The sequence below is a fragment of the Triticum aestivum genome, chromosome 3A, assembly GCF_018294505.1.
Source record: "Triticum aestivum cultivar Chinese Spring chromosome 3A, IWGSC CS RefSeq v2.1, whole genome shotgun sequence".
In the NCBI taxonomy this organism is placed as follows: Eukaryota; Viridiplantae; Streptophyta; class Magnoliopsida; order Poales; family Poaceae; genus Triticum; species Triticum aestivum.
In genome coordinates, this window is record NC_057800.1 from 748,075,833 (window position 1) to 748,090,403 (window position 14,571).

The window sequence follows — 14,571 nt, forward strand, 5'->3', positions numbered from 1 at the left end:
AAAAAGAGGCAACGGATATCGTTTCGTCCCCAAAGGTGGCACTTTCCCTAGCGAAACCATCACGCTTGTTGTGAGAAGCTCTAGTTTGTGAGAAGCTTATACCCAAACTTGCCCCAAATAGGACAAAAAATTTACCACAACATGTTGATGCAGCTCCATGATAGCATGCTAAATTTCATGAAGTTTAGATGACCTTTGGATTTACTAGAAATTGAAAGCTAGGTATCTAAATGTTTGCGGCCGAGTGACGGTGGCAGGGTGTTTGTAATTCATTCCCATTTCTTGCATGGGATCTAAGCATGCAACCAAGGACACATATTTGTTTTTTCAACTAGTTTATATGCACTGGAGAATGTGCATGTAGTTCAAATTTCAATCTTGCACATAAAATGCCTTGAAAACCCAGTTAATCAATAAAAATGTCCAAACGAACCCCAAAAAATACCAAAATTGAACATAACACTCCTATTGTTGTATGTTGACACTCGGAAAAATTTGAAAGCAATAAGGGGCAACGGATATTGTTTCGTCCCCAAAGGTAGCACGTTCCCTAGAGAAACCATCACGCTTGTTGTGAGAAGCTCTAGTTTGTGAGAAGATTATACCCAAACTTGCCCCAAATAGGACAAAATTTTTATCACGACATGTTGATGCAGTTCCATGATAGCATGCTAAATTTCATGAAGTTTAGACGAGTTTTGGATTTACTAGAATTTAAAAACCAGGTATCTCAATGTTTGCAGCTGAGTGACGTTGGCACGGTGTTTGAAATTCATTCCCATTTCTTGCATGGGACCTAAGGATGCAACCAAGGACACATATTTGATTTCAACCAGTTTATATGCACTGGAGAATGTGCATGTAGTTCAAATTTGAATTGTACACATAAAATCCCTAGAAAACCCAGATAATGTAGAAAAATGACCAAACGAACCCCAAAAAATTCCATAATTAAACAGAACACTCCTGTTGTTCTATGTTGACAATCGAAATTTCTTTAAAGCAATAAGAGGCAACATATATCGTTTCGTCCCCAAAGATAGCACGTTTCCTACCGAAACCATCATGCTTGTTGTGAGAAGATGCGGTTTGTGAGAAGCTTATACCCAATCCTTCCCCAAATGGGACAAAAAATTTACCACAACATGCTGATGCTGCTCCATGATAGCATGCCAAGTTTCACGAAGTTTAGACGACTTTTGGATTTACTAGAATTTGAAAGCTAGGTATCTCAATGTTTGCGGCCGAGTGACGGTGGCAGGGTGTTTGGAATTCATTCCCATTTTTTTGCATGGGACCTAAGCATGCAACCAAGGACACAGATTTGTGAGAAGCTTATACCCAAACCTGCCCCAAATAGGACAAAATTTTTACCACGACATGTTGGTGCAGCTCCATGATAGCATGCTAAATTTCATGAAGTTTAGACGATCTTTGGATTTACTAGAAATTGAAAGCCAGGTATCTAAATGTGCATGTAGTTCGAATTTCAATCATGCACATAAAATGCCTGGAAAACCTAGTTAATCTATAAAAATGTCCAAATGAACCCTGAAAAAACCAAAATTGAACACAACACTCCTATTGTTATATGTTGACACTCGAAAAAATATGAAATAAATAAGAGGCAATGGATATCGTTTCGTCCCCAAAGGTGGCACGTTCCCTAGTGAAACCATCACTCTTGTTGTGAGAAGCTCTAGTTTGTGAGAAGCTTATACCCAAACTTGCCCCAAATAGGACAAAATTTTTACCACAACATGTTGATGCAGCTCCATGATAGCATGCTAAATTTCATGAAGTTTAGACGATCTTTGGATTTACTAGAAATTGAAAGCCAGGTATCTAAATGTTTGCGGCCGAGTGACGGTGGCAGGGTGTTTGTAATTCATTCCCATTTCTTGCATGGGATCTAAGCATGCAACCAAGGACACATATTTGATTTTTCAACCAGTTTATATGCACTAGAGGATGTGCATGTAGTTCAAATTTGAATTATGCACATAAAATGCCTGGAGTACACATTTAATGTATAAAAATGTCCAAACGATCCCCGAAAAATTCCAAAATTGAACACAACACTCTTTTTGTTCTATGTTGACACTCGAAAAAAATTGAAAGCAATTAGAGGCAACGGATATCGTTTCGTCCCCAAAGGTGGCACGTTCCTACCGAAACCATCACTCTTGTTGTGAGAAGCTCTGATTTGTGAGAAGCTTATACCCAAACCTGCCCCAAATGGGACAAAACGGTCACCACGACATGTTGATGCTGCTCCATGATAGCATGCCAAATTTCATGAAGTTTAGACGACTTTTGGATTTACTAGAATTTGAAAGCCAGGTATGTAAATGTTTGCGGCCGAATGATGGTGGCAGAGTGTTTGAAATTCATTCCCATTTCTTTCATGGGACCTAAGCATGCAACCAAGGACACATACTTCATTTTTTCAACCAGTTTATATGCACTGGAGAATGTGCATGCAGTTCAAATTGGAATTATGCACATATAATGCCTGGAAAACCCAGTTAATATATAAAAATGTCCAAACGAACCCCGAAAAATTCCAAAATTGAACACAACACTCCGGCTGTTCTATGTTCACACTCGAAATTTTTTTAATGCAATAAGAGGCAATGAATATCGTTTTGTCCCTGAAGGTGGCACATTCCCTACCGAAACAATCACGCTTGTTGTGAGAAGCTCTGGTTTGTGAGAAGCTTTGGTTTGTGAGAAGCTTATACCCAAACCTGCCCCAAATGGGACAAATTTTTTACCACGACATGTTGACGCCGCTCCATGATAGCATGCGAAGTTTCATGAGTTCAGACGAGTTTTGGATTTACTAGAATTTAAAAACCAGGTATCTCAATGTTTGCAGCCGAGTGATGGTGGCAGGGTGTTTGAAACTCATTCCCATTTCTTGCATGGGACCTAAGCATACAACCAAGGACACATATTCGATTTTTCAACCAGTTTATATGCACTGGAAAATGTGCATGTAGTTCAAATTTGAATTATGCAGATAAAATGCCTGGGAAACCAAGTTAATGTATAAAAATGTCCAAACGAACCCCGAAAAATTCCATAATTAAACACAACACTCCTGTTGTTCTATGTTGACACTCGAAATTTTTTGAAAGCAATAAGAGGCAACGTATATCGTTTCGTCCCCAATGGTGGCACGTTCCCTACCGAAACCATCACGCTTGTTGTGAGAAGCTCTAGTTTCTGAGAAGCTTATACCCAAATCTGCCCCAAATGATTCAAAAATTTTACCATGATATGTTGATGCCGCTCCATGATAGCATGCCAAGGTTCATGAATTTCAAACGCGTTTTCATTTACTATAATTTAAAAACCAGGTATCTCAATGTTTGCGGCCGAGTGATGGTGGCAGCGTGTGTGACATTCAATCTCATTTCTTGCATGGGACGTAAGCATGTGACCAAGGACACAAATTTGAATTTTCAACCCGTTTATATGCACTGGAGCATGTCCATGTAGTTCAAATTAGAATTATGCACCTGAAATGCCTACAAAACCAAGTTAATATATGAGAACGTCCAAACGACCCCTGAATAATTCCAATTTTTTGACGACACACCTATAGTTGCATGTTCACAGCAGATAAAAGTTCTAGCAATTCAAACGCCATCCTTTGTAGCCGTGACATCATTATGTAATTCAAATCAAGATGATAAATCAAGTAGATCACACACAATTTATTATCACCGACCGTGTGAGATGCAGCACAAAATATCTTGGAGCAGCATCAGTGTATAGTACACCTATGGCTTACGCGAGAAGGTGCATCGGCTACAGTCCATAGCCGGCGTGTCAAGCACACCAGCTTACTCCCCAAATATCATTTCACTGTTTATTCGTCGGCGGTGAAAGATGGGGATGTGAACCCACGTCGCGAGGGCAACTTCGGCGGCCCACTCCGGTGAGACCGCTGCCGCAGCTGCCAGGCGCGTGCTAAGAAGCTTCATGAGGGTGACAACAGTTTGCATCCGGGAGGCCAAGGCAGCCCAAATGGCTGCGGTTGCTTCTTAATCAGCGGCAGCAGCATCTGCCTCGAGGATAGCAACTGGCGAGAGTGGCACAACAGTTGTCTGTTCCGCAATGGCAGCCTTAGCCCTGATGGAGGCCGCCCACTACCATGTCGAGGCCATCCATGCCCAGCTCATGGCGGTCACCGCACAAATTGAAAGAAGCTTCTCTGATAACGGTCGGCAACCCATGGCCGAAGAGTTGGCAATCGCCGAGAGAGTTCGAGCAGCCGTTCGTTCCTACGCGGCATACCTTGCCACGACGGAGCCCGCGAGAGCCCAAATCGCGGCCGCCCACGCCCAGCTCATGGCGGCCTATTCCAAAGATATGGCAGACACGAATGGCGAGATGCTTGCCGAGTATGGTGCAATTGATGACCTGGAGCCACTTCCCCAGGAGACCGTCGGGCACGAGCTAGACATGGAGGCGACGGCGGAGATTGACGAGCACCAGCCATAGTAGTACTCTTTGTTTTGTTTAATTAAGAGTGCTAGTCTTTAATTTGTTAGAGTAATGTTTAGGTCAGCTAGCTCTGTTTAATTGCTGAACTTGGTCTCCTTTGTGTACCCAAATTATGCAATGACGTGGATGACCACTGTAACCAGGGAAATTCGAACCAAAATTTTTGACGTTCAAACTCAATACACATGGCTTAAGCTATCTAAATCGTTTGTGATGTTCACATATTGTACACAGTTCTGAATAAGCGATTCCAAATTTTTGGCTTCCGTGGAAATATCTACCTCCCTGCCCCTCCCCCTTACCAAAAGCCACATATCCCCTGCTTCCGCTTCATTTCCAAGTTGAAACCTTCACTCCTTATTCGCAGCGCCGCCTCCTTGCCGGTGACCCTCCTCCATGCTGCTCGGCCTCGCCTATCCAGGCAGGTAATCCAAACCCGACCCCCATCCTCCTTCTCCTTCCACATCCTACATGCCCCGACCGCTGGCGTGACATCTTCCACCCAAATCACCGACCCCTTCACCAAATAAGCGCTGCCCTAAGCCATGGTGCACACAGTATTGCCAGGATCCCAAGGAACATTTGGCAGCGGAGAAGCAAATCGCGCCCGCACACGCGGATTAGGTCGCGGTGGCTGCCATTTGTGTTGACCCCCAATCTTGGAGGAGCACCTCGCCATCGAGGCCACCGTCGACGCCTCACGCGCCGACGGCGCGACGCGGTTTGTTGTTTGGTTCAATTCTGCAATGTGATGTTCAATTGTTGTGGGTGCATTCTGTTATTGTATACCATGTGAGAAATAAATCAAATTTGGCTGTACTAAATATATGAGAAACAAATACAATTTCTATATTTCCATGTTGTTAAGCATGCTTGGTTTGTTTAACTGTCTGATCTTCTATAAGGAGTATGTTATATTGTGCAATATGGTGCTCAGTTAACGTTTGGTTCATTTTTTGTGGTGTTTATTTAACTGTTTTGTTTGGTTCAATTCTGCAATGCGATGTTCAATAGTTTTGGGCGCATTCTGTTATTGTATACCATGTGAGGAATAGTTGAATTTGGCTATAGTAAATACATGCCAAAAAATACAATTGCTATATTTCCAAGTTGTTAAGCATGCTTGGTTTGGTTAACTGTCTGATCTTCTATTAGGACTCTGTTATATTGTACAATGTGGTGCTCAGTTAATGTTTGGTTCATTTGTTGTGGTGTTTAGCTAACTATTTGGTTCAATTCTACACTGCAATGTCCAATTGTCGTGGGTAGAATTTTGTATTGTTGTGCATGTGAGGAATGAATCAAATTTGGCTGCACTTAATATATGAGGAATATATACAAGTGCTATATTTCCTAGTTCTTAATCATGCTTGGTTTGGATAAATGGGTTTTCCATGTGGCTTGAATTAACTGATGAATCTGCAATGTGCTTATTTTTCATCAACATATTTTATTGATAGCATGTGAACCCTTACTTACCCTGATGACTAATTACCTTATATGTGTTGCAGGGAAACAATGGGAAGCTGAGGTTTACAATCGAGGTTAGCACGTGCATGGTCTGTTGTGTAATAGCACATTATTGTGCAATTGCTGGAACCATTCTAATATTTAGGTTTTTAACAATTTGGGCTTGCACATGTAGGTCCTGCTGTTAGAGGTTTTGACCCACTGTTTGATCATTTTTGCATGTGGGGAAATGAGTTGTCCATGAATATCAGTCAAGTCAAGAAACTCAGAAAGATTGTTAGGATAAAGAAATTAGCGACAAAAAACAACAAGATCTTTGTCTGTACAATGAAGAAGACATCAGCTCACTACAGGATGGTACTAACAATTATACATTGCCTTTTTTATTCATTTGCCCCATTTCCAATATAGAGAGGATATTTATGCACATCCTTGTTTTCAGGCCTTTCCAAAGCAGTTCACTAATGATTACCTCTCAAACCACATGTATGGTCAGGAGGCGAGGAAGTTATTCATACAACACCCACGGTTCAATATTGAAGTGTTCCTGAAGAGGACGAAGGATGGACAGTCAATCATCCACAGGCATTGGCCTAAAGTTACAAAGACCTTCAACATCAATGAAGGCTCAATATTCGCCTTCTGCTTCAGTAGTTTCCAAATGAGATACATCTGTCTATGTACCGTCTATGATGCTAATTTTAAAAGGTTATAGATGTTGCATGTGAAACTTGGTCCTGGTGTAGTTGTGTAATGGGGTTGCTAAGTGCTGGAACTATATGATGTTGTACTCTGATGTATTTCAATTATGAAAATGAAATATATTGTGTGCTTAATATGAAATGTCAATTAGATTAATAAATGGATTATTAATAATCGAATAATTAGCCTGCTAATTGGGTTTTTATATTGCAAACGGTTATTGAGAATACACCGTGTGTGATGCATTCAATAATGCACACAGTTTCTAGGAATAAACCGTGTTGGATTAATGAACAATCACACATGACATCCTCTTGAAAACTGTTTCCGTTAAGCCACCTGGCGCAAACGTTTACCATATTAAAACTCTGTGTGATGGACAGCCCTTGACACACGGTTTCTTCTAGGCACCGTGTGTGACAAATTCAAAATTGTTAATACCGTGTGCAATGGAAACGCTATCACAAACGATTTAACTGGGAAAATTGTGTGTGATGTACTTGTGAACAGAAACGTTTTTCTTAAGGTGAATGTGTGGGATGTATATACAAATGGAAACGTTTAGCGCTGGCTGACTGTGTGGGATGTACTTACGACCGGAAATGATTTCGCCTGTATAATTGTATTTTTGAGCACCACTGTATGTATTTCTGTATTTGAGTGCTCGCCGGTCGCACCCGACCTCATTTTGCCGAGCTTGTGTGCCAGGAGAGCATATCCCCGACAGTTTCTGGGTCATGTGGGAAGGACCCCCCTATCGCCCACATTCACTTGGCGACGGTTCCAAATGCCATCGCGGAAAGGGTTAAAAACCGTTTGTTTAGCACCTCGTTGTACTAGTGTAGAGTGGAAATATTATAGTTAAGGTTTTTTGGCAATTTATGCCGTAAAAGAGAGATGTCAACCATAAAACTAACTCTCTATGGTCCGCTCGGGTACGACAGATCCCCTTAAATATAATATTATAATTCCTTTTCAAATATTCCAAGCAGCCACAATTCAAATGTCCAAGAAAAGCTCCTCGTAGAAACTAGGCGTAGAAAGCATACTGAGCCAATATGATCCGGATTGGAAGTACGGCTAATATTGAAACTTGTCCAACATATACTACAAAATGGGTAGTGTAAAATCAGATGTTCAATTGCTTAATCCAAGGCCGAGTCACAAAGGAGACATCTCAAGTTGTTACCAATGTTGCAATTTCTCTTCTTCAACACATTTCTAGCATTTAGCTCTTGTGACAAAACAATCCATGAAAAAACCTTCTACTCATAACCACATAAGATTTCCGAATCCATTTGAAGTGTTTTGATACAATGATGTCGTTCAATAAAAAATGTCATATTCTGTGGAAGAATAATGTGTGACCCAACTATATGACCATTCATCACAGATCCTACAGACGGATTGATGGCATGAATAGTTTCTCTAACAAGACGTAGGTAATTGAAGGATTTTGTAAATAGGGGTAGATTAAGTAACTCACAAAGCTCATCTTGGTTTATGAAGAAATGATGAAACCGAGATTCCTACATTAATGCCTTGAGATGTAAATAGGGGAATATCTCATTTAAAACCCCACTATTTTATCCACCTTGACATGGAATAACATATCTACCAATACTCCCATGAAAGGAATATATTATTCTGAAATTTTATGTAATAACACCTACCAGTCAAAACTCATCTTCGTCATCTCAAGTTTTTCCTCATGTACCTAACCACATGCCCCAAGCTGTACAGAGACATATAGGAGCAACATTAACCTACGTGTGTGTCCTGAGCGAGCGAGTAAACCTGAAAACAATCATCGCATACATGAGATCTCTTCTCATGGATAGCTTAATCCCGGCTTCTCACAAGTTAGAGAATCTCAAGCAGATCAGCTAAACTGTGTCCTCTAAAAAAATAGTGTACGGTAAGCCCTAAAACGAATTTGTGCGAATTTATGATATGACTTAGATGCGGGCAAAGCAGATCCCGTAAAAATAAACGAATATACAAAAGGGTCCCTGTAAATAGCACAAAACAACCTCACCCATAAAAATTAAAAGCAATCGGATCTTTCTTGCGTCAGCCAGCTAGTGGCAGCAACGGCCAACAATAGACATCTTGCTCACTCGCATGGCGGCCTGCGCACGTCCTGCAACGGCAGCTCGCTCACTCGCCGGCCGCCAGCGCGTGGCCAGTAGCGGCAATAGTAGCTCGTGACGACAGTTCCGGCTAGCATCGAGGCGGCAGCTCACGGCGGCGGCGGCTCCGTCTAGCGTGGCGGTGGTAGGCAGCAACTGGCGGCGGTGGCTCCGGCTAGGGCGGCGGTGGTAGCTCACGGCGGGAGCTGAAACTTCCCTCCTGCAAACTGTTTCTATGTTTTTTAGGTCCCTGTAAAAAGAGTTCAAATTCCATATATATTGAGGAAATGGGCCGGTGTATCTGGGATCCCACAAAACAATTCCGGGACTGTTGAATATACATGATCTATTCGGGCCTGCCAAATGTTTCCATCCCGTAAATTGGCGGTTATTTTGCCGGATGAACCTGTTTACGGGATCTACAAGAGGTTCTCTTAAAAATTTATGAGATGCTAACTATGGTCTATCTAGTAATGGCTAATTATACTATGAATTAGAATGTCCACTATTCGAATATTCGAGGGCTTCCTTTTTAGTTGGTAGATTGAAAACTATGGAGAAATGCTACCTTATGATACGTCTTCAATGTATCTACTTCTCCAAACACTTTTGATCTTGTTTTGGACTATAATTTGCATGATTCAAATGCAACTAACTAGGACTGACACTGTTTTCAGAAGAACTACCATGGTGTTGTATTTTGTGGAAGAATAAAATTTCTCAGAATTAGACGAAATTTTGTGGAAAATTGTTTTGGAATATATAATAAACACTGGCTCAAAGATCCACTGGAGGAGGCCCATCAAAGAGCCACAAGTCCCCCACCCCCACTCGAGCGCGCCACTTAAGCATGTGGGCCCCTCGAGACTCCGTTTGCCCTACCTCCAAGTCCATAAATACCGTCTTCCCAAGAAAAAAATCAGAGTCAATTTTTTAGGGCTTGACCCCTAGTATCAACAATGTTCTGATATTGATCTTGCTATGACTTTGATATGTTTAGTGCTTGTCACTGGAGCCTAAGTCAAATGATTTTAGATATGGACCTATTATGTTTTCATGAACTTATTTGAGTTCTTGATCCTATCTGCAAGTTATATCAACCTGATATTGGTCTGAAGTATAGACCCCAAGGTGATAATAATTGGGATACTCTAAAGGGATGACTGTAACTTCAGGAGTTCATATATTCACTTTGTGTTAATGTTTTTTGTTCCAGTTCTCTATTAAAAGGAGCGCCTTAATTACCCTTAGCTTCCATTAGACCCCACTGCCACTAGAGGGTAGGACAAAAGATGTCATACAATATCTTACCGCAAGCATGTATGGCAATATACGGGAATACATGCATAAATATCATTAATGCATTGCAGCTATTGTGCACCGCTCAAGGTTGTGACTGTTAGATGATGAATCTCATCCAAATATCCATCGCTTTCCATGCCTATGCTTTTCATAATATTTTGTTGCTTGAATCACTACTGCTATTGTTGTTTCTATTGCCAGAATATAGCTACAGTTACTACTGCTATGAAAACTATCATATCCTTGTGCCACTAATAAATTGTTGCAAGGAAGTGACTTCTCATGTGTGGTTGAATTGACAACTGAACTACTATGTCTTATAAATATTCTTTGGATCCCCTTGTACCGAAATAATAAATTTGGGTGAAATACTACCCTCGAAGGCTGTTGTGATCCCCTATACTTGTTGGTCATCAAACTTATTTTCTGGCACCATTGCCAGGGAACATAGCTATATTTATTAAGTTCACTTGGGAGTTAAATATCTGCTACAATTTATATTCACTTTGAAGAATCTGATAGACTCTAAGAACAAGATCATGCCCTCTAAGACGAGGGGAGGTAAGGAACAACCAACTCGGTCTACAATTGATCCACCTACTGTTTTTTAGGTCAACTTGTGAGACCACCACCTGCTATTGAATCTGATATGTCACAAGTAACTGATAACGCTTCTACTATTGACTATACTCATGTTGATGCTTCTACTCTGCTTGATGAAATTGTGCCGCTTGGTGAATTATTCGATGCTTATATTGCTAAAGCGGAAGAATCTAAAATTACCGAAAACAAGGAATCACCTGCTACACCTAGTACTCCTGCTAGAACTAAGATGTTTGACGTACTTGATGGTTACACTTATCCCGAGGAGTTAATTAGAGAACTTATTGTTTATGATATTCGTAGTGGCATAGAAGGTTTCATGGCTATATTGAAAGAAAAAGGCATGAACCAAATGATGAAATATGATCATAAATTTGCAACTTCTCATTTATTTACTAATAAGGAGTACAAATTCTCTATTGATCCTGAATTTATTACTTTGGTAGGTTCATATCCTGCATTACCCACTCTACATGAACATATCCCCCTAAAAATAGTAGTATGAGTCTACTATTCACAACTCATATTCATCCTCTCAACTACCTCCTTGCGTACATAAACGTGTGCCCGAGCTGCAGAGAGAGAAATATGAGCAACAATAGTGTAAGTGTGTGTGACTGATTAATCGAGGGAACCTAGCAAAACCATCGTACGTATGAAATATCTTCTCATGCATAGTAGTTCTTGCTAGTTGAATAAATGATATAACTAGGTTGTAATTGGACTTGATCTAGATAATCGATAATTGTAAATATTGTGTTATTATATTGCACATTATGATATCTATTACTCAGTTATACCTGGGGGTCCTTTTAGTTTGTAGGTTGATAAACATGAAGCAATGCAAGCTCATCAGGTGAGAACCGGTTTCTTGTGATGCATGATATTGGTGTAGGATTCTATAAATTTCTTTGGTTGATTGAATGTGCAGATGTATGTGGTTATTTATTCATGGCGATGGCCCTTTCTTTTATGTAGCTAGTATTTTTATATTAATGTATGCATTCGGTGCAAACATTAAAAAGTTGGAAAGTTGCTCATGCTTATCTTATTGTATATAATTATCAACTGAAGTCATTAATTCAACATTGGAATGTTTCTCCTTTCTTCCATAAGGGTCAGACTAGACAAACGTTAGAGTAGCCCCTCCCCCAACCACACCTCCACCCAACCCAATGCCACCACCTCAGCGTGCACAGAACCTCCACACAACTAGGGGGGCAATCGAGGCCCCACTGCGACCCTCACCGGCGGCCACATAGGCTCTTCTGGTGGATGCCCCTGGGCTGGCGAGAATCCAGGGGTGGATTAACGAGCTTCTCGGCTCGTTAAGTTCATGCTCGTTAAGCTCATGCTCGTTAAAGCTCGGCTCGTTGAGCTTGGTAAAATTAACGGGCTGAAAACCTTGCTCGGCTGGGTTCATTTGTAGCTCGTTAAGCTCGTGAGCACTCGTTAACAGATTCTGATGTGTTACAGTCTACATGTGAGTATGTAGATGTGATTTTTAAGAATAAAGATGGTGACTACAAAAGGAAATGCGCTAATTTGTTGCCTCCTATGTCGATTCGATTGAATAAATTGGCTAAGGTGCTACAAAATTTTTCTCACGTAGACGAAATATGTGTTGTGTTGTAACTAATGAACTTAGCGACCTACTCATGAAACTCATTAGCTCGTTCGTTAAGCGTGTCAAGATTTACGAGATGAAATTGAAAATTGGCTTTGTTCATTAAGAAGCAAGCCACGAGCATAATGAGCCGAACTATCGAGCGCTCATTAAGCTTGCAAGCTACGAGCTTTTGGTCCAGCTAGGGTGAATCCCATGATAGAACTATCAATTTCTTCTCTATGCTATGGTTGATCTTGCGCCATATCCTCATCTCGGGTGATATCTAGTCAAGCTTGCAGAAAGGACTTTTTAGCATTAAGAAGGTACATTTTGTTTCTTTGATAAGGTAGCGCGAGGATTTATAGAGATTAATTCGAAGAGGTCACTGATTCACTTTGGAGGTTGGCCCTGGCCACATAGTACATTCCAAGAGCACGAACGAAGACTAGTTTATGAGATAATAAATGTGTGTGCACCAGGACAAGAGAGGATAGTTAATTCAATGGTATGATAGATTAGCCAACACATGGCAAAGGACATTGTAGTTCATAGAAGAAAAAGGAGGTAACTAAACGATCAATGCGTAAGGATGAGCGATCCAAAGGCTACATGTACCTAAGTTAGCAAGATAGGGGACATCAAATATCAGTTGTTCCATTGCCATGGTTCACTGGTGGTTTCTTAGGTAATAATATTATTGTGTTGTTGGATGTCATGTTGGGCGTAAGGTGAAAAGGAGGTTTCTTCTATGAAGTTTGATATATTATTCGTTGTTGCCTTCATCATTGTATAGATAATATGAACAACATTTACATCTTGGGAAAATATGATTTGACTTTGGTGCAAATTCAATTCTTTTTTGTATTAGGTTAACGGAAGCTACAATGATGTGTGATGGTGAAGGACAACAAGGATCGTGGTATGTGTGCCATAATGCAAAACAAGTATCTCTCATACTACTCTCCAACTGACGCTATTCGAGTCCTTCTCATCCCTTGATTTTGTTCACAAAGATGTTTGGGAATTTTAGAGAAACTGTAAATATTTATTTCTTACACTTCAATTTTTTCATTCCCCCGTATTCTTATTACTACCATATCATAACTGATCCATATGCTCGATGTCTTCTCATATTACTCCAATTCATGATCTCAATTTTGAATTAAATCAATGTAACTATGATTGATTGTTGCCGAGAGTGGTAAAATGTTCTCTCACTCACACTCGTCATAGCTTGTTATTTTTTGGTGGTGCACATGTCATTGTTTTCTCTAACAGTAGTTTGTCTAGAGAATGTTATCCTATTTAATTTTTCTACATGAGTCTATACTATACAACAAAAATAATAGAAGAAAATTATAGCCAGAATGTGCAGCTTGATAAAACACGATCAGATTTATGAAAAAAAATCAGTATATCCAATTTATATATATGAGTGAATTATTTTCTTTATCCACATCATAAAAGATTAGGTAAATATGGAACTAGCACTGGCACTGAGCACTGGTCAATAGATTAGTCCATCAAAATAATATAAAAGTGCACCAAAACCATGTAGAATTTAGGTAAATATGGCATGAATATTTTATAAATTATAGATACGTTAGAGACGTATCAGCCACCAATTTTGTTGGAGTTAGTGAAATTTATGTTGCCATCGTCAACTACTGGAGGTGCTGCAAGCACAACACTGCGGCTACGGGGAGCGGCGGTGACATGCAATTGGAGTTGATGCAACGAGCAACGTTGCGGTGACGGCGAGCCGCGGCCATCTGCTACAGGAGGTGAGAATGGTGGCCAGGAACGGCGATCGCGCTAAACGTGCGGGGCGGAGGACGGTGCACGTACGATATTATTCAGGAAAAAAGAGGGAGAGACGGTTGACTTTTTGAGACGCAGATCCAACCATGCGAGGAGGCCCAATCCAACGGCCACGCGTAGACCCGCCAAAAGAGCGCTTACCTGTTATTTACTTGGCCACACCTCTTTTTTAGCTGACATAAAATATTAGGTGTGGCTAGGTCTCGGTCGACTATGACTTAACAAAGTCTCAGTCAAGTGACAGAATATGAAAGAAAGAAAGAAAAAATAAAAAATAAAATTTTGCATGGTTCTTCATGTAAAATCTCGCGGATATCGCATCGACTGACACTTGGTTAAGTGTCAGTCAACTGAGACTTGGTAATCCCGTAAGATATTCTTCACTTTAGCTAAATGTAAGTCGCCTGAAATTTG